We start from the raw sequence: 25,599 nt of genomic DNA, 5'->3' as shown, positions 1-25,599 counted from the left end.
TGACGCATCTTCTTCGGATGACCAAACAGGAGGAATGAGCCCGGGTCCTGGTGACTGTCCTTGGCGGGCCCACTCGCCTTGTCCCTTGGAATACTGCATGATCCAGCCACACAGCAAGAACTGTTCAAGGTCCCTGGCCGCTGGGAGGGTGGGGGACAGAGCCTGGGAGTTCTGAGCGCAGCCCCCCGCTCCTCCTGTTCTAGCCAGAGGGGGGCAGGAAGAGGGACAGGTGTGCCCATGGGGTCTTGGTGGCTGTGATCCGGAAGCATGTCCGTGGCGTCTCGGCCAGTTTTCTCTGAAAGAAATGACACGGTGGGTGAGTCTTGGATGTGGAGTCAGACATCTTTGAGGACTCCCTGGCTCTTCTGAGGGAAGCGTGTTGAACGACACGTCTGCTCAAGAATGCTCTGTGTTTGCAAGTTTCAGAGCATGGAAGGTGAAACCTGGACCTGGGAATTTCCCCCTCTCTGCAGCGTTGGTGGCTTCAGATAGTAAAGAGGAGGTGACCCGGGTGATCTGTCCCCAAATTCAGCCCTGGGAGACGGACAGGGGCCCTGGAGGATCGGCTTCCAGTAGCAGTTTTCTCAGCAGGGAATACGATTCCGCATCATAATTAACGCTCCCCAGACAAGGTCCCGCTTCGTAATTAGAGTCCCAGTTAGAGCGCGTATGCATCTGTCCATTCTGTCCATTCCGGCCATTAGTGTCAGACTCATGGAAAAGGCAGCCAAACAAACTAGAGTTCTGCTCTGGAGGTAAAAAGTCTCAATTCTGTTACACAAGGTAACATTAGTAGCTTAAAGCCACGAAGGGACTCTTTCGGGTAAAGGTGCTGTTCTGTGCTGCTGCAAAATGCAGCCCAGCTGCTTGAGTCTTCCTGTCAGGAATCTGCTCAACTAAATCAGCCGAGTTTAGGATTTAGCTCCTAGGAAACCGAGAACTTGCAGCAGGAACTTGTCCTCGGATCTGAGGAGAAGAACTACTGCTTGTACCGTTTGGACGTGGGGATGCTGAGCTGAGGGGAGCAAGATATTCACTGGGGACTTAGGGGGAGGAAGTATCTGCCTGGTTTCTAAGGCTGCATGCATCTGGGAGGGAAGTGACTTACCCAATAGGCGTAGAATTTACTCTTAAAAGAGAGCTGTTGGAGGGGTGCCTGAGTGGCTCAGTGGGTTAAGCGTCCGGTCTTGATCTTGGCTTAGGTCATGAGACGGATGCCCATCTTCGGCTCCGCACTGGGTGTGGAGCCTGCTTGAGATTCTCTTTCCCCCTCTCCTTCTGTATCACACGGCGTCCCCCACCCCCCCACTCCCTGCTGTCTCTCAGTCTCAAAAAAAAAAAAAAACAACAACAACAAAAAAAAAACAAAACTACTTGATGGCGGCAAGATAGATCCATTTAGTATGGGTCTTTTTATGCTTTCCTGAAGGCAAACAAGTAGAATTAAATAGTAATTATTGGCTCGGAGCGGGTGGATAGGGAGTGGATTGGTGGGGTTAGTTTCTAGGCCATGTTTGTTCATTTCTCCTAGTATACTGGGTTTCAGCCCCTGCATTCATTATCAGTTGCTGTGTAACAAATAATCCCGTGGTCAGCAGCTGAAAGTTACCAACACTTAGTATCTGGTACTGGTTCTGAGAGTCAGGAATCCAAGTCTCATGGTCCAGGGTGTCTCATGAGTTGTAGTCCCATTGTCAGCTCTGGCTGTGATCTGTGAAAATTCTCCCAGCTGGAGGATCCACTCCAAGCTCATTCCTGGATGTGCAAGTTGGCAGGAAGCTTCCGTTCCTCTGTAGGGCCACTCATTTCCTGGCTTCCGCCCAGAGTGAGTGATCCATATGAGAAAAATGGACAGAGTGGGGAAGAGGGATTGGGGAGAAAGAGATAAAGAAAGTGCTGAAAACCATAGTCATTTCATACCTAATTGCAGAAGCGATATACATATCATCAATTCCGCCGCATTCTGTTGGTCACGCGGACCCACCTTGCCAGGTGTGGGTTGGGATAGGCCAGGATTTGAATACCAGGAGGTCGGCACATTGGGTGCCATCGACGAGGCTGCCTACCACAGCACTCTGCCTTTTATACCATAAATTGGCGTCTTGGTTAGAGATGACTCCTTTGAGTACATCACAGATTATCAGAAAATTCTGGAGGGGTACCTGCGTGGCTCAGTTGGGTAAGTGTCAGACTTGATTTTAGCTCGGTCATGATCTCAGGGTTGTGGAATCGAGTCCCCCGCTGGGTTTTGCGCTCAGTGGGGAGTCTGCTGGAGATTCTCTTTCTCTCTCCCTCTGCCACCCCACCCCCGATAAATAAATAAATCTTTTTCTATTTAGCCATGCCCATGGCATGAGCTTTGGAACCATTAGAACCTTATAAAGACTCTCACTTTACTACATGGCAGTCCGTTAAAGAACAATGACTGTGTGCTTATTTTGTGCTCTTAATTGTATTCTTGGAGAGACAAATCTTTTTCCCTCCAGTCGAATGGAAGCATTTGTTGAGTGAGCCTTGTCAGTGCCCATCTTCACTGTGTGTCCCTGTTAGTCTTCCAGTTGCTGTCAGGATTGCTGCCCGTCCACATGCTCTTGCTGCCCCAGGACATTTAGGAATGTTGATCTTTCGCTTTCAAGACACTGAAATTGAATTATCTTCCTTGCTGTCTTCATGCAGAGTTAATGAAAGAAAGTTCATGAAATTTTGTTTGCCCCCCAAACGTTCCCAAAGTTTACGGAATTTTATCTCTTCCGAAAATTCTTTAAAAGTTTTATTGCTAATTCAAGTGTGGTTGACATATATTAGTTTCAGGTGTACACCATAGCGATCAGCAGTTCCACACGTTAGGAACTACTGCGATCAGTGTAGGTACGGTCTGTCACCAGGCAAAGCTGTTGTAGTGTTATTGACCGTATTCCCTGTGCTGCACGGATCATCCCTGTGCCTTATTCGTGCTGTACTTTGGAAGTTGGTGGCTCTTAATCCCCTTTACCTATTTCGTCTGTACCCCCAACCCCCTGCCCTCTGGCTGATTACTGGTTGGTTCTCTGTATTTGTGAGTCTCCTCTTTTTTTATTGCTGTTTTTTGTTTGTTCATTTTGTTTTTTAGATTCCGCAAGGAAGCGAAATCGTGTGGTATTTGTCTCTCTGACTGGCTGATTTCACGTAACCTAGTACGCTCTTAGTCCAGCCATGTTGTCCCAAATGTCAGGATTTCACTCTTTTGTGCCTCAGTAGTGTTGCATCGTGTGCAGATCCCACATCTTCTCTGTCTGTTGGTGGACCCCTGGGCTGCTTCCTATCTTGGTTATTGTAATAAACACAGGGGTGCTTGTATCTTTTCCGAATTAGTGTTTTTGGATTCTTCAGCTAAATACCCAGAGTAGAATTACTGGACCACATGGTACTTCTGTTTCTAGCTTCTCGAGGTGGTCACACCGGTTTGCATTCCCACCACAGTGCACGAGGGTTCCTTTTTCTCCACATCCTCGCCAGCACTTGCTGTTTCTTGTCTTTTTCATTCTAGCCATTCCAGCTTGTGTGAGGCGATGGGATCTCATTGTGGTTTTGATTTGAATTTTCTTGGTCGGTGAAGTGGAGCATTTTTCCACGTGTCTGTTGGCCATCTGGATGTCCGCTGTGGAGAGATGTCTGTTCATGTCGTCTGCCCATTTTTAATTGGATTATTTGTCTTTTTGGTGTTGTTTGAGTTTTTTACGTATTTTGGATTGAGCCCATTTTGGATATATCACTTGCAAATATTTTCTCCCTTTTGGTAGGTTTTGTTAATCATTTTATTGGTGGTTTTCTTTGCCGTATAAAAGCTTTTTAGTTTGATGTGGTCTCAATTGTTTATTTTTGCTTTTATCTCCCTTGCCTGGGGAGATGTATTCAGAAAAATACTGCTAAGGCCAGTGTGCAAGAGATTACTGTCTCTGTTTTCTTTGAAGAGTTTTATGGTTCTCACATCTAGGTCTTTAATCCAGTTAGAGTTTGTTTTGGTGTATGGTGAGAAAGTGGTCCAGTTTCATTCTTTTTTGCACATAGCGGTTCAGTTTTCCCAACAACATTTCTTGAAGAGACTGTCTTTTTCCACTGCATATTCTTGCCTCCTTTGTTACAGATGACTTGGCTAGAATCACGGGCTCACTTCTGGGCTTTCCATTCTGTTCCATTGATCTGTGTATCTGTTTTTGTGACAGTACCATACTGTACAAAATCTTCTCTCTTACTCGTGATTTCGAAGATGATAGCATGTCTGTTGCTCTTCGCTCATGCAGCACTAGAATCATTCATTCGTTCATTCCTTTGGGAGATACTGATTGAGAACTGTGCACCAGGCATTGGGCAACACTCTGGAGATGTGGCTGTAGAGGATGGAATAGAGTAATAAAGGCAGTTTTGAACAGTAATTTAAGGCACATCAGATGTAGAGAAATGAACCTGGTGATAAGTAGGAGTTCCATTTTACAAATTAAGACACTCAGAATGAGTCAATGAACATTTCATAGGATCCTGATTTTCGAGTTGAGAAGGGCTCTTAAGATTCTTGTCCGGCTCCTGTGTTTTCTGGACAAGGCAGCTGCAGTGCAGAGAGGGGAGTGCCTTTTCTGAGTGGACAGCTCCAGACCCAGTGCTCTGAGCCCCAGGACATCATAGGCAGGAGCCAGGTCTCATGGTGTCTGTCAGCATCGGGAAGGTCAGAAAATTCCAGGTGATGTATTCACCTGCACTTTCGCGTTCTGGTGCCAGATGGGAAGGCCTGACCTTGCCCTAAGTGTGGCCAGTTGCTTTGGCCTGAAGCTTGGGGGTGCCAGACTTTACTGTTAGTGGTCTTGACCCTGAGGTCTGGCTCCTGAGGGGCATTTCTTTCTTTTTTTTTTTTTTTTTAAGATTTTGTTTATTTGACAGAGATCACAAGTAGGCCGAGAGGCAGGCAGAGAGAGAGAGAGGAGGAAGCAGGCTCCCTGCGGAGCAGAGAGCCCGATGCGGGACTCGATCCCAGGACCCTGGGATTATGACCTGAGCCAAAAGCAGAGGCTTAACCCACTGAGCCACCCAGGAGCCCTGCATATCCTCCTTTTTGCTCTACGCTTTATCCTTGAAGGATTTTCATCCCTGCTATTCAAGTCTGGCTGATGGGAATAATCCAGAGGGTTAAGGTGGGGGCTGGGGAAGTTGGAAATAAAAACAGAATAATAAAGAGAAGGGCATTTTGAATGGTGGAAATGGGAGACCTGTGTAAGACTTGTAACTTGGTAAGAGTGGGTAGGTGTTTCCTAATTATACATGTGTGAGCGGCATGTGGTGATACATAATACAGGAGCGTGGGAGCCAGGAGCGCCGGGCCGGGGGCTTATCTCCTGTCCCCAGACGGGGAACGGAGCCAGAGACACCCTCCGCATGTCAGCAGCCCCGGAAGGCATCTGCAGAGCTGTTAGTGCATCAGCCGGGCTCTTGGCTGGTGACGTCGTGCCAGTCATTGGCAAGCTCATGGGTCTGAGGGGACATGGCCTCACCGAGCGGGGAGAAGAGTGGGAGGGCATCTGCTGCATCACTCTAGGGCCAGTAAGGTCTAGTAGCGTAGGGCACCGTGCAGGAGACAAGAAGCGAGACGGCTGTATGGGTCGCACACGGGAATCCCGCATGACGGGGAGTTCTGGGCCCTGGTGCACCCACCACAGGCAGACGACGGCACAGAACACAGCTCGCAATTGTTTTCTGTTGTCGTCAGGTGTTACGTTTGATGTCTTTTAACTTGAAAACAGGAAGGTGTGGTCCCCAATTTTCCAATAAAGCCCGTGTTTTACCATTGTTTCTGACCTACCATCGATTCACTTTTTCGACGTTAACCCGGAAAACGCTACCCACAGCGTTGTGCCTGGCGAGCTCCTGCTCATCTACTCTGTTTGTGAAACTGCCATGAGACACCAAATCTTGTCTTTGCTCCATTCACGGATGTCATCAGGAGTGACGTTCTGTTGTCTTCACAGACTGACGAGGGCTTTCATAGGGTGCGACGATGCTTCAAGACCGTTCACAACAACGAACTCTGGCAGCTCTACCCGCTTCTGCTCGCTGTTGTTACAGACTCCACGCACAAGGGGAGTCTCTGTCAGAGCTGGAGAGTCTCTCCAAACGCTGTCAAAAACAGTACCCTGGGGGCCCTTGGAGGGCCCAGTCATTGAGTATCTGCCTTCAGCTCAGGTCATGGTCCCAGGGTTCTGGGGTTGAGCCCTGCCCTGGGCTCCCTCCTCACCAAGGAGCCTGCTTCTCCCTCTCCCTCTGCTTGTGTTCCCTCTCTCACTCTCCCCCCCCCCATCAAATACAGAAATAAATAAAATCTTAAAAAAAAAAGTACCCTGATTCTTTCAAGAGCTCAGGATGACCTGTTGACAGGTCAGCCCCAGGACCCAGGGTGACAGAGGCAACAATGAGACTCTGAAGGACACATACAACTCCTCCCAGCAAACTGTCCTCACGCCGCTACTGCAAGTTTTAGGAAATGCTGAGTGAGTTCCATTCGGCGTTAAAATGGAAAGCTCCACGAACTCGTACTTTTCAGTGCTCACCGGGAGGTGAGTTTCCCGGAATGGCTGCAGAACCAATGCTTGATTCCCGTCCCAGGCTGAGAGCGCTCAACGGTCTGTGAAACCGGAGGACCAGATGTGCAGATGTGAGCAGAAGCGACCAGGAGGGGTGAAGACAGAGCGGAGTGGGTTACGATGAGCTTGACACCGTCCGGGCAGGCCGGCCCCGACCAGGAGCAGCTTCCCACCCATGGCACGATCTGCCTGCCCCCTCTCTGCCCAACGTGTCAGCCGGTCCGTGTGCTTGCTTTGTCCTCAAGCCCCAAACCCCAGCAGGAAACTTCACAAGCTTCCAAAAACAGCCCCATAAACCACATGCAAGGACCTTTTGGCTCCTCTCCTCACTCTCTAATGAGAAACTCATGGTCTGGATCGATTTTCTTTCTAACACGGGAAGAACCCGTCAGGCCCCTTCCCTTCCCTGGGACGGAAAAACAAGACCCGGGATCAACACACAAATCTGCTCAGAAAAAGAAAACACATCCTCAAAGTCTCAATCAATTTCTGATTTAAAAGAAAATTATTCTTGTCAATTTTTGCTGTTATTGTGTAGAAATAGGAAAAAAAATGCCACTGGGTCTGTTTTATTATGTTAGCTTTTCTGTGATCCAGCAAAATCAGACTTATAAAATCAACAAGTTTCTCCAGTAAAAGCAAAAATCCTGCCTTAAACTCACAAATGTTACTCGCTGAGGGGTGGTGAGGCCTCATGTACGTCTTAAGGTCCTCGAGACATAGACAGGTCAAACGAGACATAGATCTAATGAGGAGCGCGGCAGTCTAAGCCTGAGGGTCACAGTAAAACGCACAGGCCTCATCTACGGGAAAGTCACTGTTCACACACGGAAACCCCCGGCCGCCCCTGAAACGCCAACCGTATCGTCTCCAGCAAAGTGCAGTATCTGCACACTTAACGTCCCTGCCAGACCCCCTCTGGTCTGTCAGCTTCGCGGCACGGGACGCACGTCATCCTTCCCTCGGCCCATTCTCAATCCCGGAGTCATTCCTCCCCAGACGGATCTGAAATGCCTCTGTGGGCCCCACGAGGAAGCTCAGAAATGGAGGCCAGCACGCGGGGACCGCCACACCTCCTAGCCAAGAAAGGAACTGTTCAAGCCCCAAAGCTGTGAATTTGGCACCCCCTGACTCCCACAAATTTCCTTTCCAAAGAGAAGCTGCTGAGTATTTTGTTGCATAATAGATTCCACATTTTCATAGGCAGCATTTTTAGGCCAAAACATGTGGTGATACATAAATACATAAGCTGATCGTATGTTGCCAGCAGGTCTCGAAGCAGAGACGCGGCCTTGCCCGGAAAGGCACAGTCCCAACTTCGGCAGAAATCTTTCCCTCTGGGATGCTGGGCAGAGACGGTCCACCCACTCGGCTGAGCCTGAGCAATTAACAACAACGGCAGTCGTGCCTGGAAGCAGAGACCAAAACAGCCCAGCTTCTTCACCTCTGGCAGAGCGCAACCATTGGGATGCTCAAACACGGCAAGCCTGACCCTGGGTCTCTACAATCAGACCTTTCTAGCTCCACAGTCCCATTCGGAAACAGTTAAGAGGGCTCTGTCCTTGGGTGTCCTAATGGATAGTCCTTGCTGTTGCAACCAAAATGCTGTTTGACTGTTTTTTTTTGTTTTTTAAATTTAACTCCAATGTCAAAGCAGCTAAAGTTGAGTACTGAGTCCCACATATGCGGCCCAGCAGAATACACTTGGATTTCCGCTCCAAAATGGTTCCTTTGGTTGAGATATACCTAACGGTAAGTGCTCAACGACACACACGACTTGTCTTTTGCAAGTGCAAGCTCCCAGAGGCACATGCATCACGTTACCTTGTGTGCACAAATCGGTTCAGAGAAATGGCCTTTGCACATAGGAGAAATAGTATGAGCAGATACTCTTTCTAAAATGGTGCACCACTTGCCCATCAATCCCAACGAAGCAGGGCAGGGAGGGGGGAGAGGCTTCTCTTCTTTAATCACATCTTCCAGGAAGAAGGCATTCAGTGATACATGAGCTGTCCCCTCCGGTAGACCCTTAACTGTCTCAGACTTGCTCGACGAGCGACAAAGAACCCTGTTTCCTCCCTCTCTTGTTCCCGTCGAGAGTGGCAGGGAGAGCTGAGATGTAATAACCATTCTGGATTCTTTTTTTTTTTTTTTTCTTAAGATTTTTATGTATTTATTTGAAAAGAGAGAGGCAGGCAGAGAGAGAAGGGGAAGCGGGCTCCCCGCTGAGCAGAGAGCCTGATGCAGGGCTCAGTCTCAGGACCCCAAGATCGTGACCTGAGCGGAAGGCAGAGGCTTAACCACTGAGCCACCCAGGCATTCCCATTCTGGGTTCTGAGAGTCAGCCTATTCTGCTGTTGTCCACGGACTCCCTCAATCCTTAACAACTTTGCCAGTGAAGGCAGGGAGGACAGAGGGAACGGGCTCACGCTCCGAAGCCAAGAGTCCCGGACTGCGCTTGGGCAGCAGGGGCACCAGGAAGCTGGCTTGCCTGTGGAAGCCACTCATTCCCTGCCACCGTGAGCAGGCCGAGCGCGCCAGCAACCCTCTGGTCCTCCTGCGTCTGTCAGATAGGGAGCTCCTGCATTGCAGGGGTGTGCAGACCTTCCGTGAGGAGCCCTACACCCACAGAGCACCCGCCATAACCTCACCAGCAGAGTGACCCCAGCGAGAACAGGGTCTGAAACAAACTGCAGACAGACGGCCCGTGGAGGGCTCTAGAGTCTGCAGATGCTCGTTTAAAGAACCGACCCGATGAGAAACTGTCTTCCCCACCAGCGCCTCCCATCCCACAGGGAGCAACCAAACACCAAATACGTCCACACACATTCTGACCCATCACGTCCCCGGACGTGCCTGAATGTCGCCTGGGAGCGGCCACATTATTTCTGGTGGAAAACCACTGGGCTATGTGGCTGAGGAGCTCAATTTCTAATTGTATCTGATGCACATTAATTTAACTAGCCAGTGTGGTGAGTGAACACTAGGTGTTCGGGCTGCGTGGCCTTACAGCTTCTGAGATGATTCTAAAAATCCAGACTGACTGTTGACAAATCTGTTGGGAAGTTTGGGTTGTTTTTTCCCCCGCAAGGGCGAAGGATGGGTGGGATGATTAAACTTTTGATTTATTAACGCATCGTTATGTGTTTGCTGCCTTCAGCTCAGATCAGTGGGGGCGATCCTAACTCGGCCATGCGCAGGAAAGGTACAAAACTGATAATGAGAGGAAACAACAACGACAAAAAAGGAAATCACCGCAGGGGTTTTCTCTCCATACCTGCCACCCAGGGAGGGAATAATGAGACAGACAGCTCTGTCCCTGCAGCATGTCCGGAAGCAAAGGCGGAAGTAACAGCCGTAACCACCCCAAGCTGTTCGTGTGCCTGCAGGCCTCGCGCCACAGAGCACACACAGCACACGGGAGCAGAACCGGTGGTTCTGGGCAGCCACGGGGAGCTGCGGACCTGCGGTGCTCGCCCCTCGTGTCTGTGGCTGGGCTCCGCCAAGCCCAGGCCCTTGAAGGTGTGGTTCCAAGGGCTTATCAGTACTCTGGAAAGTTCAGAAACTAGGCCCTCCTCTGAGGAGTGAGAACAACTCTCTCCAAATGACATCACTGTGTAGATTAGGGAGTCCTGTCAATGACTGGAGAGTTCCAAAACGAGTCCAAGTTCAAAGGGAATACTGCACAAAAGAAATGGTCCTTCTGAAATCCCAACGGCGGCAGAGCCCCAAGTGCCTAGAGACACGCATGTCTGACTCTCCAGATCTACGTTTCAAGAAATGGACAATTATTGCTGGAGAGAAACAGTACTCAGGATGATGAAATACACTGAAATTACATATTTCCCCTCCAACTTCTTGCATGGGGAGTCTACGAACAGACTCTGGGGCCAGGAACGGTCATTTAAAGTACAAAGAAAGATCGTGAGCTCCAGAGACAGCATCCTGCCATTTTTTTCACAACTGGCCAATTTCAGGAATCTCGGACAAGACTTGTTCCACCCGAACTTAGCTTTCTAAACTGTAAAATGAGGAAAATCAGAATGACCTTCCTGGCTAATGGCAAAAATTGGAAGGACATCTTTCAGAGTGTACCAACCCATCTAGGCTTCCCAACACACCTTCTCTAAGCCTCTACCCTGCTTTATGGAGCGGCAATCTTGGAATAAGGCTGCCCCTCCCACCGTTCAAGAAGCTCCTGGCCCAAGAGGCTGTGAGCACAATCAGTCTTCTCAAGGAGACGGCCATCCATCTAAGGAGACAGACACATAAACACCAAAGCAGATGAAAGTGCCCATCGGAAACACAGCACTTACCGCGGGAGCAGCTGGGACGCCATGGGTCATAAAATCTGGAGAGTAAAGGTCCCTCGGAGTGAGCAGGGACCAAAAGACCAAAACAAACAACTCTCTTGAATTGTGAAACAGAAACTGTCAGGCATCTGTTAGGTTCAAGGGCTTTTCCAATGGACAAAAAACACTGATTCACGGAATCCTTATTCCACCCAAGAGTCCCAGAGATGCCATGACAACACTGGCCCACCAGCCTTCAGTTCAACAACTGAGAGTAAAAAGTAATAGTTAACTGAAAAAAACTTGGCTTGAAAAGATGACCCAGTGCTGGGGCGCCTGGGCGGCTCGGCTGGCGAAGCGTCTGCCTTCGGCTCAGGTCATGACCTAAGGTCATGACTTAGTGGGGAGCCTGCCTCTCCCTCTCTCTGCCCCTCTGGACCCTGCTTGTGCGCACTCTCGCTCGCTCTCCCTCTCCAATAAAAAAAATATTTTAAAAAAACCAAAGTGGTGGGGGGGGCGGCGCCTGGGTGACTCAGTCAGTTGAGCATCTGCCTTCGACTCCAGTCATGAATCCAGGGTCCCGGGATCAAGCCCCACATCGGGCTCCCTGCTCTGCTCAGCAGAGAACATAATAGCCTGCTTCTCCCTATCCTTCTGCTGCTCTCCTGGCTTATGCTCCCCCACTCTCTCTCTGTCGGAGAAATAAATAAAATCTTGAAAAGAAAAGAAGAGCTCTGTGCACAACACGGAGCTCAAACTCATGACCCTGAGATCAAGAGTCACATGCTCTACCAGCTGAGCCAGCCGGACACCCCTCAAACAGCAACTGTTGAATCTCCCGTGTGTCTTCTCATGGTAAAAAGAACAGATGAACAGCACGGTTATGCGGCTGTGCTAGGCACGAGGCATGCCCACACCTGCCCGTGCACACTTCACACCTGTGCAAACCTCTGTGTCGAGACGAGAGGCGCCGCAGGGCACCCACCGTGCACCCCACTAACAGAAGACGAGCAGCCCTAGAAATGCACCAGTGTCCCGCGTCTCTGCTTGGGCAGAGCTGCAGAAGCCGTGCTAAGGCAAGAACAGGAGCCAAGGGCCGGCACTTCCCTCCCTGTGGATAGCTCTGGATCTCATGCTTAAACTCACTCCCTTCTGCCCTGCGCTCACATCCTGCGGCGTAAAGTGTTCCATTTGCCTTGTACTCACGTCCAAGCAGCTTTTCTGGTCGATGAGCAGACGGCTAACAACGAGACGCTCTTTCCCCTCCACATAAAAGGAACTCGTCTCTTAGGCACAGTGTCTCCTTTTTAAAATAATGGCAATAAAAGTTCCCGGAACTCAGCTTGTCTGAGTGGATTTTAGTTTGTGGTGAAATAAAATTAACGAACGGCTTGGGGCACACAATAATTTCCATCAGGATGAAAAAAATAAATAAATAAAAAGGAGAGTAACACACAGTAAAATGGAAAGTTCACTCAACCACATGTAGTAACGGTTGCCACTGATTAGGAAAATGATTCTAGATGGGCTGCTACCCCACAGGCTGCTGCATTCCCCGTTTAGTGGGTTACGCACTCTCTAGGCAAAACACAGGCTATGGACCAGCAATATCCGCACGACCCAGGACCTAGGAAATGCAAAACCTTGAGCTGCACCCAGACCTGCTAAATACTGATCTATAGTTGGAAAGATCTCCAGGTGATGCCCTTGAAAGTCTGAAAAAACCTGGTCTAGATGAGTGACCCCAAAGTTGGGGTTTGACACAAACGTGCATTATAACATGTCGCCTGACATGGCTCCAGTAATGTGTATGCTCTCGTGGCAAGAACAGTCATTAAGTGTCAAATAAGTAAAGGAGGGCAGATGCTAGATTATTCCTCTAAAATGCGAATCTCACAGGTTTGCATCTTTATAAGATTCCTTGACTGGAAAAGGAAGTGGGGTGAGGAGAGAAGATAGAGCCCAAGCCAGAGAGTTGCCTGGTGGCACCCCTGGGATAATGCCAAGGCAGTAAGCAGAAAAACGTGTAAAATAATTTAAAATTTTAACTGACAGAAATTTCCAGCAGAGTATTATGCAAATGTGTGTATTAAATAAAACATGGACCTGAAATTTCACACATTAAAAAATTTACACTATTTCATCCAGGTGAGTAGCACTGAAAGCTCCCTTCTCAGGGTAGTTTCACTGCCATGGAAGTACAAGAGGGCACGTTTTCCCTGACAGCTAGGATAGCGAGGGCTTAGGTGTGATGCTAAAGATCACTTCTCCGACTTGTACATTTTCATTGTAGATTTTGAAAACAGAAATGAGTTGAAGTATTTCTTAGTACTGAAATACTTCTGTGCAGATCTGAAGAACGCCTAATGAATAAAATGAATATTTCATCATTCTAAGTGATTTTCCTGGGAAGGCAGACTGCATGCTGATCCCAAATGTCCCTTCTAGAAGAGGGCAGTCCATAGATGCTTCTCTATCCCATTGATGTCACTCTGGGCACTGTGACTTGCTTGGCCAGTGGGCTGTGAACGGAGACGTGGCAATTGTTGCTTGGAGCAAGAGTTCTAGGAGCCATCCCAGGAGTCTTCCTTTTTTTTTAACCCCTGCCTCACAACTAGCATCCATGTCACGTTAAGCCGAGCCTCACAACTAGCATAAATGCCAAGTGCGAGCCAGGAGGCCAAGCTAAAGAGCAGAAAAGTAGAAAAGTCTTCCCTGCCTGCACAGGTCGACTCCCCATCATTCTCTATGGGGCAATGAAAGCCAGTATCAATACTAACTAGTACGGTATGAAGAGGAATATTTATCTATTAAGCGCTCTGGAGAATAAAGCAAAAATCTTTTGTTTGAGAGCTCAACCAGCCTCTCAAAATCCTGACCTCCCTCTTTATTCTCTTCTCTTGACAGCCAAACTACCAAAAGGAGGGGCTCCCATAACTTCAACCTAATTTTTCTCTTTCCACATTTTCTTCAACTAACATGAAGTTAGGTTCCTGTCCTCCAGGCTCCCCCACACCCCTCGCTTCACAGTTACTGTGGACGCTGGGGTCCATCTCACTGTCCTCACATCTCATTAGCCACGGGACTTTCACGAGGCTACTCTCTACAGTGTGTCTTGCACAACAGCCGAAGAAAGTTAATATTTGCCCTTCCCTTCTCAGAGAGATGTTTTGAAAAGCAAACGGTATTAATTTATGCGAAGACGTCTGCAAACGATAAATCTTAAGCAAATGGAAGATATTAACTTCGTAAGTGAAGATCAAGTCAAAGTCGCCATCAACACATTTCAGAAGGCATCTAGAAGCAATAAAAATGTCAAATTAACACTCGTGTAAGCTGAGGATATAAGGGACTCATCCTGATCACAAGGTCCTTCTTGAGATCACAGAACTTTAGAATTCAGATTCCGACTAGTAAATTTTCATCCAGCCCACATCCCATCCCCTCACCCTAGTGAAGTGTCCACAAGCGTCCTGGTCAGGTGCATGGATGGTCCGTAATTAGCAGCTAACAAACATCAAGTGAGCTAAGAAACATAAAGCACAATCAAGGGGGATGCCAGCGACGAGGTCCCACATGCAAACCCACAGAAACAAAAACCTACAAGACGACAACGCGTGTGAATGTAAAAACAGCGTCTTGTTAGCCCACAGGACCGACTGATGGATTCGTCCTGGGACTGAGGAAGCATGAAGGTTGGGGAAGGCTGCATGGAAGAAAGACCCTGTATCTGAGCCACAGAGGAAAAGACTCCCAGCAGACACATACGAAATGGACACACCCAGCTTGCAGCTCCGCCCGAAGGACTGTGAACGTCCCCACTCCGTCTTAACCGCAAGTAAAAAGCTGAACGGAGGGAAACACGAGTCGTTTCGGACCCGTCCCACAAGGGGGAACACAGAAGGAGGCACTGACCCCAAGACCGGAGAGAAGGGCAGGTGCGCGCCCAGAGTCATGCTTTACCCAGGGTAGGAAGCGTCACAGGAAGCAGGGCTCGTGGAGGAAAGCCTGAACTGGGATTATTGCCCAATTGCCTGGAGGCTCAGTGTGGCAAGTCCGGGAGTGAAAAACGTCAGGGGGACCCAGTGATTAGGGAACCCCACAATACTGTGAGGTGTACCTCCAGGAGCTCAACTAGATGACCACAGCGAATGCTGGAGAAAAATCCTTCCGAGAGTCTGGCAGGCGGATAGCTAAAGGAGCCGCTTTGAAGCGGGCCAGAGCAGCCTGTTCTTACGGGCAGCGCCTGCGTTCTGGAAACCCAAGTAAACAGAGCCTCCCCTGCCAGAGGGTCACCAAGGCCTCACTGACCTGGGACAGGGAAACACCCAGTGCCAGCTGGCTTTAGCCTTTCTGTCCCACCTCACGGAGGAGAACTCTTGAAGTTCACAGCCCAGAGCCAGGGCTCACCAAAACACTGACGTCATCGTAAGCCACAGAACACTAAAGCCCCCTCACACAGCTCACCACCACACTACTGAAAGCCAGTGTACAGCAGTTCCTTTCACCTGGCAGATCAGATCCAGCTACCAAGAAAAAATTACAAGGCATACCGAAAGGCAAAAAACAGAATCCAAATAGGAAAAGCAAGCGTGAGAACCAGACATGGCAGGGATGCGGAATTATTACATTGACTAGATTCACCTACTAATGGCTCTACTGGGAAAAGTAGACAACATGCAAGAAGCAAAAGGTGGGCGATGTCAGGAGAGAGATGAATATTCCAAGAAAGAATTAAAAAAGAAATCCTGCTAGCGATACAACAACAACAACAATAACAAAAACAAACAAGCAACACATCGACAAAGAAAACCCTAGTAACAGAGAGGAATGCTCTCTCTTACTAAGTATCAGACCCCAAACTACCGATCCTGGAACTCCGTGATCAAGGGCAGGACAAAACACTCTACCTTACCATATCACCTCAAAGTACAGAAAATCGCGGATTAAAAAAAAATATATCCTGAAAATACCAAGAGGGGGGAAAACTACCTAAAGATTGACAAAGATAAGAATTAACATCCGACTTCTCCTCAGAAACTGTGCCAGCAAGAACAGGGGACAGAAATATTTAAACTATGGAGGGGAAAAAAATACAAAAAACTGCCAGCTAGAATTCTGTACCTGTAACATTATCTTTCAAAAGAGAAGGAGAAATAAAGGCTTTCTCAGACAAAAATGGAGGGAATTTGTTGCTAAAAGACCTGCCTTGCAAGAAATGTTAGAAGGTTCTTTAGAGAGAAGAAAAATCATATAGATCAGGAACTCAGATCTACATAAAGACGGGAAGAACATTAGGGGTGTCTGGGTGGCTCAGTGGGTTAAGCGTCTGCCTTTGACCCAGGTCATGATCCCGGGGTCCTGGGATCGAGTCTGGCGTCAGGCTCCCTGCTCAGCGAGGTGTCTGCTTCTCCCTCTCCTCTGTCCCTCCCCTCTGCTGCTGCTCTCTCTCTCCCTCTAATGAATAAGTAAATCTTGAAGAAGGGAAGAACATTAAAGAAGGAACATGTTTAGATAAAATAAAGATTTTAACTTTTCTCATTCTCCATCGATAAGCGTGTTCAAACTAGTGTATTTCTGGGACAAAGCATGCTTGAGTTACAGCAGCAGGGATGGCAAAACAGTCTGAGAGATGAATGTGAAAGCTTTAGTGAAGGATGAGCATAAAGGTAAAGGAGAAGAAGGCTCTTAGCTAGCATGATTGAGTGAATAGTCATGTTTTTAATGAATACGGAGCATCCAGGGAGAGAGAGAGGTCTGCGGATGGCACAGAAACCATTCAGTCCAAGTCACCAAGCTCGCGAGTCCCACGGTCAGGCCTGGGACCCACAGACCGGCCCCGGGACCTTGCCGCTCCCTGCCTCTCCCAGCAGCTGCAGAGGAAGCATGTTGCAGTGAAGACACCAGAAGTGCAAGCCTGTCCATGGGACCATCAACCGGAAACGAGTGGCACGGAGCTGTATGCACAGCCGCAGACAGAAATACCGCAGCAGTTTGTGTCTGCACAGCGAAGGACTGGCAGGGAGAGCACCGCAGGGCCAGAAGGGACACGTGGCTGGCCGAACACGGACTTCCCACGCTGCCTTCGCCGTACTAGAGAGCACACGCCGTGGTCCCATTGCTGTGAGAGTCTGCTGAGTCCGGAAAGAGAGGCTTCTAGTCTGTTCTTCACATGTCTTCATACTGGATTTCTGCAATTCTAAATGCATCACCGACATGACCCGGCCAGCCAGGGAGAACGCGGGGAAGCTGATGACGTCGGGCTCCCGACCCAGACACAGCCTTTCCAGAAAGCGACAGCGAATGGTACCGCGTTGGGGGCTTCCAGCAGAGCGGCCCACACGCACGTGGACAGGTGACTGTCCCGGCCCAGGGATCGTTTTCTCCTGCCAGAGACTGCACCCGGGCGGGGCAGAAAATGGTGACACAGCAGCCTAGAAAGCCTCCCCCGTGCACACAGTGTCGCAGGCCGTCCCGAGTTCACGCCTCCCTATATGTTCTCCATTACCACTCGGAAAACAAAAGTTCCAAGGGGTCTCACTGCCTTTTTGTCTGAAAATGACAAAGAAACGAAGCAGGGAAACAGACCCAGAGTGCTCAGCACAAAAGTGGGGAAGGGATCAGGAGGGAGCAGAGCAGCATCCTGGAGCTTTAAAACACAGCCAGGAAGGGCATTTACCTCCCCCGTGTCCGGATCTTGGAACGCAGGTCCGTTTTTAAAGAGACAGAGCAACAGGGCTTTCTGGCGATCACAACACTTTCCAATGCTGGTCTGTGCAGCCCTTCTCGAGCTGGCCACGATCTACAGTTGATTGGCATGCATAGTTGAGTTGTTTCTCAAAAGATCCTAGGAAGGGATTATTTCTGCGCCCAAAGAGCCCCAGAGAATAGGGAGGGCCGCTCATGGCCATCATGTGAATTCTCTGGACTCGGTACACTGTCCTCATTGAAGCAGATAAAGCTAAGTTAAAGAAGCATTTAGTTCTTCAGAATACCAGCCTTAATAAGTATCTTTTTGTGGAAGGATTTAAGAGGACGGGAGGGCTATCCTCAGTGCAGGCATTATGTCCCCGTACAAAAAGGGAAAATGTGCATACAGTGGGATGTAAAAAGCCAAACCTCACAGCCCCCCCTCCCCACCCCAAGGATAACTTGCTGAACACACAGTCCCAAACACGAAGGCATGAATCTTCACAGTTAATGGCCCCAGAGCCATTGTTCACTTTCTCTTGGGAAACGCAGCCCACTGATCTGCAAGCACCCCAGTCCCACCTTTCAGCTATGAGAACCGGGAGGTGCACGGACATCAAAGCCCTACCTTCATCAGCAAGCAGGGCCCAAGCGGGCCGTGTCCCCGGGCGGCGCTGGGCGGCCCTCCTGCACTCTCAACAATGCTGCCATCAAGGCACATGAGAAAAGTCTGCGGAAGGCTGAAGTGATCTCTGCTTGCACGGTGCAAGGCTCGTCCCGGCCCCAGCAGCGTTCAGAGGTTCCTCCTACCCAAGGCTTCCTTCTCTGCAACTTGACACAGAATTAGTCACTTGCAATGACTTGAAATGCATATTGTTTGGTGAGGCAAGGCCATGGGATCCCATTTTTGTAACTATCAGCTCATGCCTCCTAGTCACGTCTGCCTTATCCCCAGCCTGTCTCCTGACAGGAAGAGCTGCATGGTCAGATGCACGGTCAGATGCACACGGAACTCTTGCTCTGATGAAGACCACATCCTCATTCCCATGGTCGCTTGAGTGGAGTTTCCACGGCAGGTACGAGAAGGCAAAAGTCCTGTTTATCTACATGCATTTCTCTATGCGTAAAATTTTCAGTGTGGCCTCCCAGAGCCAGGGCAGATGGAGAAGGATCCTCACAGAAATCGACACAAACCATGACTACTACTATGATGACTAACGGAAAGGAGTGAGCGAGCGAGAAAGAAAGACATCTTTACAAAGTGTACACTTTAAGTCATTTTCTGCCTCCACACAAACGGAAAATGAACTCACCCACATGGGCCAGCTCTGCTCTGAATGGGGCCCGTTGAGAGGAGGCCTTTCTTTATTGTGTACTTTTAAAGACTATTCTTTGACCTCTGCTATTTGTGACTTAAGATCTGTGAAGACAGGGCCGCAGCCCTTTGGTTCCAAAGGGTGCACACGAACAAAAGGCGTCCACCTTTGGTCCACTTACGTCATTTCCCACCAGAGCACGTTCCTACGGCTCTCCCTCCGCCTTCGTCATTTCAAACGGCTTTTTCTAGTTTCTTTCGGCCAGTTACAGCCTGACCTAATCGACAAGTGGCAGCCATTCTCCTTTCCAAGTATGATGCCATCATCATCGTCACTGCCCTGTAGCAAGTCTGCTGGTAGGAATACAGATGTCTTGTGCCCTCGTCTCGGCTAACCATGACATCGTGGATGAAACGGTCCAGGCTCATCGAGCCCATCGCAGCTGCGATATGGCAACTTTCTGTTATTTCTTGTTTCATGGGTTTACGGACTTATCAACAGACCTTTTCACTCTTAAAGGCGTTCAGAAACAATGGACCAAGATCTGTAGGATAGAGCCAAAAAGCAGATCTTAAGTGTGTGGGAAGAACAAGAGAAAGGGAGACAAAAACAGAGATAATGAACAAACAGATGGATTCAGGATAAAGCTAGTTTCCAAAATACATGACATTCATTTCAGCACCCGTGTTAGGAATAGGGCATTTTACTGATCTTTTAGGTTTCTGACAGCCAACGCAAGGGGAGACACTACACAGCATCCACAGGAGGGGGAAAACAAAACCCTACCAAGCTCTAGGGCAAACATAATTAGTACTGATAATACCAACGGAATGAATGCCTTCAAAAGCTTCCTTCTAAGGACGGCATGGGATGACAGTCCCATGTTCCCAAGCTTCTCAGGGTGGTCCCAAAGGCTGGGACAGTGAGACAGTCTGTGAGAATATGCCACCTGCCACCCTGTAGCAACATGCACTGAATAAAAACCACTGGTTAAAGGACAGAGTTGAGATGGGGACGTGGCAAGTCTCGGGTCTGTAATGGAGGCCATGACTGCAGAAAATCTGGAAGCGATGGATGCACCGGGCAGGTCTGAAGCCGGTTTCTCCCTGCTGATTTCTGGCGGCACGAGGTTACGGAGCGTGTGATAGCCTGGTCCTTGGCGAGTCCCAGGAGCACGGCGGCTTTGTTCACGTGTGGCCGTCATTGCATAGCCAGCAGAACTTTTGTCTGCCCGTTATCAACTGTGGAAATCAAAGAGCCTAACATAGATGTTGGAGTAAACGGGCAATGCACTCTTGGTGTAGGCATGCATCAGAGGTAACGGGAACACACGACAACGATCTTCCTTTAAAAGAAATTATTTTCTCTTTCAACCCAGAAGAAAATAGAAGGTAGACCTCAGTAGTACATCCCATAGAGTCCAGCCACAATAATTCAATTTTAGTCTGAAAAGGAATTTAAAACAACAAATGTCCAGCTTAGCCAGCACGTGCACACACGTGGGCACACACACACACCCACACCCACACCTCAAATCACCCAAAGAACAACACGCTTTGAGCAATGAATCTTACAAGGGCGTTCTCTGTCCTAAACTGGCTGCAAAATGAATAAATCCAAGTAGTTGCACATCATTGTTTAAAGGGTGATGGAACTTCTCCCGAATCAAATAGGTCAAAGGTAAGATCTTTTGAGAAAGGAAAATTAGTTTGCGGAAATCGGCCTGTAGTTTTTCAGGTGAGACAGACAGCAAGAGTGTGTCCTTGTTCACTCAGCTAATAGAAACAGAGCTGGAATTCAAGCCTAGATTCCAAAATAAATCAATTAAAATAAATTACACCTAGATCTCAGGCGCCTGGCTGGCTCTGTCGGTAGAACACACGACTCTCCGGGTCGTGGGTTCGAGCCCCACGCTGGGCGTAGAGATTACTAACCAATAAATAAAAGAAACAAAATAAAACCTAGATTTATTTTCTTGTAGTGATTGTTCTCTTGAAAACATAAGGAAATCATGTTTCCAAGGCAGATGAGGCAGGACACGAATGAGATTTCTAAGAGGAAGTCCTGTGCACGAATAGGTAGGAGAACGAGACCTGATCCTCACGTCAAGGTCAGCGGAACGGATGGAGACCAGATTAGGCACAGAGCTAAGCAACGGTGGGTTCCATCCCGTGAGAGCTCTTGCCCGCCCCTCTACTGTCCGAGTCTACTTTGACAAGGCCCCTTCTTGGGGGAAGTAGGGTGACAAAGCACAATCATGCCTGTGACGCCACCAAATCTGCCCCCCGGGCCACGGAAAGTCCACGCCTCTCCTTTCTAAAGCCACCTGTCCCCAGCACCGGTGTGTTCCGCCAGCGGCCAGATCAGACCGCGGTGTCTTCAAGCTGTCGGGGCTCACCCACGCAGCGAGCGCCTCCGGATGGACCCGTCACAGGTCCGGCACGGCTGTCACAGCACAGTCACCGTGCCGTGCCTCCTGGGCGAGATGCTCTTCCCACGTTCGCACACACTGCCTTCGGATGCTGGCTCTCGGGAGCCTTCTTCAACTGGGAACCAAACCGGAGACTTTGCTGGCGTCTTCCTTCTTGGGACGGGAGGAGAAACAAACGGTCAGAGTAGCAAGGGTGCGCATAAAGACTCCCACGGAGGCGGGCTTTTCCCTCCTGCGGGTCTTTGCTTTGGCGAGTCCGGCAGGTGGAAGCATCGTCCACGCCCGTAAAAAGCGGACACGGAGAATTGGAAACACATCGGGCCGCTCCCGTGTCCCGTGTTGGATTTGAATCTAAATGAGAACCTGCTCCCTTGCTCACAGGGTGACTGAGGGTCCAGCAGGAGGTGCGTGTTCTGTCAGGCTAGTTTCCAGGTCCAAAAAGCATGGAATGTTCCGGCTCCCGCGGGCTAATGATCCCCCAGAAGCCCACTAATATGTTTGATAAAAGTTCCCAGCATGAGCACAGGGAACACTTACCATAAGAATGACACGTGGGGAGAAGCGGAAGGAGGCTCCAGCTTGGGCCCCTTCCGTGCTGGGGGTGGCATTAGATGGGGGAGCGCGCACCCCGGGGAGCTCGGATCTCATCATTGCTTTGGCCATTAACGCCTCGAACCACCTGCGGGGCGGCTGCAGGGACGCTGCCTTTCTCACGCAGCTCAGCTCTGCTGCTCACGGCTTCAGAGATGAAGTTTTGCCGCCAGATGCTTCGTGAGCCCACTTCTGAGTTATTTCTGCTTTTGTCTGCTTCAGATTCTCTCCTTTTTGTCTTTTCTCCCCAGCTCGGCCTGTACGTCACAGAGGACATCCTTGTGCACGTTCCCGCACAAGACCGGAGTTCTTGAGAACGATGCTGTGCAAGGAGCCCTCACCCAGCTTGCTGGTCGCTAGACTCACACTGGAAGTTTAAGGACCCAGGTCTCCCTTAAACCCTTCTCATATGCATCCCATCGAAAGTTTAATCGCACCACTGGTTAAAGGAACAGAAGAGCCTCTCTTCTCAGAGCGTGAGATGCCATTTATTTTCCCCAGAAATGAGGTCATGATTTTCACTTACGGAAACAGCATGGGGACCACAATAAAGGGAATGAATCATTCCACTTGGGACGTTTTCCAGAAGAAGCTGTCTCTCCTAGGGGTACAAACCTGTACTTCTTTGATAATCACTGTCCGTGGTGGCTTCGCCGGAGAAAGAATGGGTAATTCCCAAGAGACAGCCGTAGGTTACGTAGGAGATATTCAAAATACGTCAACTTTGTCCTTGCAGCTGATTGCATAGTCAGGGAAAACGACAGAATATCAGTAAGTATTATCATAGGATTTAAATGTTTTAAACCATGTAAAACATCTGAAATTTTCCATCCACTGCTCATTAGGGGTGCAAAGAAGTAAAGGACGTTCTTGGATATTCGGACACAGTACATTTCCATGGGGGCCCAGGTTTTTCATTTTCCTCCTTAAGATACATTTTCCTTGGGGTCTGTGGATTCACCAAATATCTAACACAGAACAAAACCTTCCACGGCCGCATTCTGCGGTGTTTCAGAGGTTTGACCCTTCTCCAATAAATTTCACAGATGTCAAATGAAGCCGTCCAGATGTTCGAGTGTTCAAGCAAAACGTACAAGCAAAACCAATATTCCTCACCTCTAAATTTGGCTCTGAATAAAGCTGGAACATGACTAAGACTCTGGAGTTGGAGCCCTTAGAAGAACGGAACTCCCACTGAGATCAAAGCAGCATGCCAAGGCACGGAGCCTGGCCCTAAATTACCCCTTTTCAACACACAGCCTCAGCACCGCATGGGAAACAAGTCAAGGGAGTGAGTTACAACACCCGTAAGGAGAAGGAGAAGCAACCCGCTTTCCACAGATGGGCGGCTTGTCGCGGAGAGCAAGGTGCCCAGGTACAAGGTCACAGAGCATAAATATGAAAGGATAAATTTTTTATAAAGCGAATGCATGACTCTCGTGCAAACATAACATGACCGTGTGTCCACGATTAGATTCCACCATGAAACACTGCCAGGACCAAGAATAGGTTACATTTGGTTCAAAGGAGAAATCCAAAAAAATATAAATATATATTCCCATACAGCAAGACGGGCTGGACCAGATTTACAGATAGATGCCAAATGGCCTATTCACGGAGCCAGCATCAATGGCATTCCTCTGGCCACGGCCCATTTGCATTTGCATGGACAAGACTCATCTGCATTATTACCAGCTTCCTACCCTTTGCAGACTAAGAAAATAGCTGAAAGACAATGGACAAAGGAGATAATCTGGAAGGGTCTGACAGAGCACATCCATTCGCACGTTGGTTCTGTTTTGCTCGATCTGAAGTGCTTCACCATTTTTGCTTGGTCTAATCATCCCATTTCAACACTGAATTTTCAAAAGCTGTGATTTCTTCGACGTTGTCTTACTATTGCTTATCATGCGTTCATTCAACATTCCTCACACACCAACCAACAATGATCCATAAGTGATGTGAGAAACTGTCCATTTTTGTTTGAGTTTGAATACGTCAAGATATGTCTTTGTGTGGGGAGAAGAAAGCATTTCATTGTTTTGTGTAAGTGTGGCTTTGCGTACGTGAATGCAGCGGCAAAGTACAGACGGGCGAGTTATCGCAAATGCCCAAATCCAGCCCGGCACCTGTTTTCTGTACAGCTGGTGGGCTAAGAATTGTTTTTGCATTCGTAAATGCTAACTCGGGGGAAAAAAATGAAATTTCATGACATGTGGCAATGACATGAAATTCAAATTTCCGTGCCCATAAATAAAGTTTCATTGGAGCACGGCCACACCCATCCGTTGATGTATTATCGGTCACTGATTTCGTGCTACAGTGGCAGAGTGGATGGATGGTTGCCAGAGCAATCTTACAATCAGCAAAAGATGAAAACATTTACCATCTGGCCCGAGTGCGGACCCCTGGCATAAGGTATGAGACAGTAACTACAACGTGTGTCGAGAATGAGCTTCCCTACGCCGCAAGCCCACCTGCTCCATTCCGACACCATCCACCCGCAGATGGCCCCGGATCCCACAGTGGACGGCTCCGTCCTGGAAGGCTGTGTTCCTCCTCCCCGCTCAGCCCGTCGTCTGTGCTTCTGATCACCGGCTGTAACTCGGAGATGCCCACCACCCCCTCCTTGAGTTCAAGGAATTTCCTAGAGTGGCTCACGGAACTCAGAGAAACACGGTACTTCCTGGATCACCAGGTAGTTATAAGGGATGTAAGTCGGGAACAGCCCGGCAGAGGAGACGTGCAGGGAATGTGGGACTTCCGTGTCCTCTCCAGGGTACCGCTCCCCCAGCACCCCGACGTGTCGACCAACCTGGAAGCCTTCCTAAACCCTCCTTCTGAGTTTCTGCAGGGGCTTCATTACCTAGGCATGATGGGTGAAATCTCTGGCCCTGGAAGACTGAACTCCCGCCCTTCTCCCCTCCCTGGAGGTCCCAGGTGGAACGGGGAGTCCCAACATTCTAACTGTGTGGTTGGCGGCACTGAGAACCACGCTCCGTTCTCGGATGCTTTCCAAATGTCACCTCATTCACGGAACAAAGGACATCTTACTGTTCTCTCCACTTAGGGAACTTCAAGGGTTTTAGGAGCTCCGTGCCAGAAATGGGGACGAAGACCAAATATGCATGTATTACAAATCACAGTATCATAGTACAGTGCTTAAAACAGTGTCTCACTGAGGGACGCCTGGGTGGCTCGGTCGGTGACCCATCTGCCTTTGGCTCAGGGCATGATCCCAGGGTCCTGGGATGGAGCCTCACATGGGGCTCCCTCCTCAGCGGAGAGCCTGCCTCACCCTCTGCTTCCCCCCAGGCTTGTGCTCTCTAGCTCTGTCTCTGTCGAATAAATAGAAGTCTTTCAAAAAAAAAAAATAGGAAGGTCACATTTTTTTAAAAAGAAGCTATTAAGAAAATTATATTCTCAGAATGTCCAGCTGGCTCAATTGGTAAGCCTCTGCCTTCGGCTCAGGTCATGATCTCAGGATCCTGGGATCAAGCCCCGCACTGGGCTCTCTGCTGAGCAGGGAGCCTGCCTCTCCCTCTCGTGGTGTACCACTCTCACTGGTGCTGGTATTCTTGCTCTCTCAAATAAATAAATAAAATCTTTAAAATAAAAGATAAAGAGAGATTCTCGACATCACAGAACGGTTCATAAAAATGACCTGGACTTTT

General features: G+C 49.1%; 1 long non-coding RNA gene across 1 annotated transcript in view; it reads left to right on the top strand.

Moving 5' to 3' along the window:
* Window positions 1-25,222, top strand: part of LOC123935777 — a 90,866-nt gene extending 65,644 nt beyond the window's left edge. The window contains exon 3 of the long non-coding RNA XR_006817019.1: window positions 22,177-25,222. This is a non-coding gene — a long non-coding RNA (uncharacterized LOC123935777). The remainder of the gene's footprint in view (window positions 1-22,176) is intronic.
* The last annotated feature ends 377 nt before the right edge of the window (window positions 25,223-25,599 follow it).

This window comes from Meles meles, chromosome Y (assembly GCF_922984935.1).
Source record: "Meles meles chromosome Y, mMelMel3.1 paternal haplotype, whole genome shotgun sequence".
In the NCBI taxonomy this organism is placed as follows: Eukaryota; Metazoa; Chordata; class Mammalia; order Carnivora; family Mustelidae; genus Meles; species Meles meles.
This window is presented reverse-complemented; position numbering and strand designations above follow the sequence as displayed.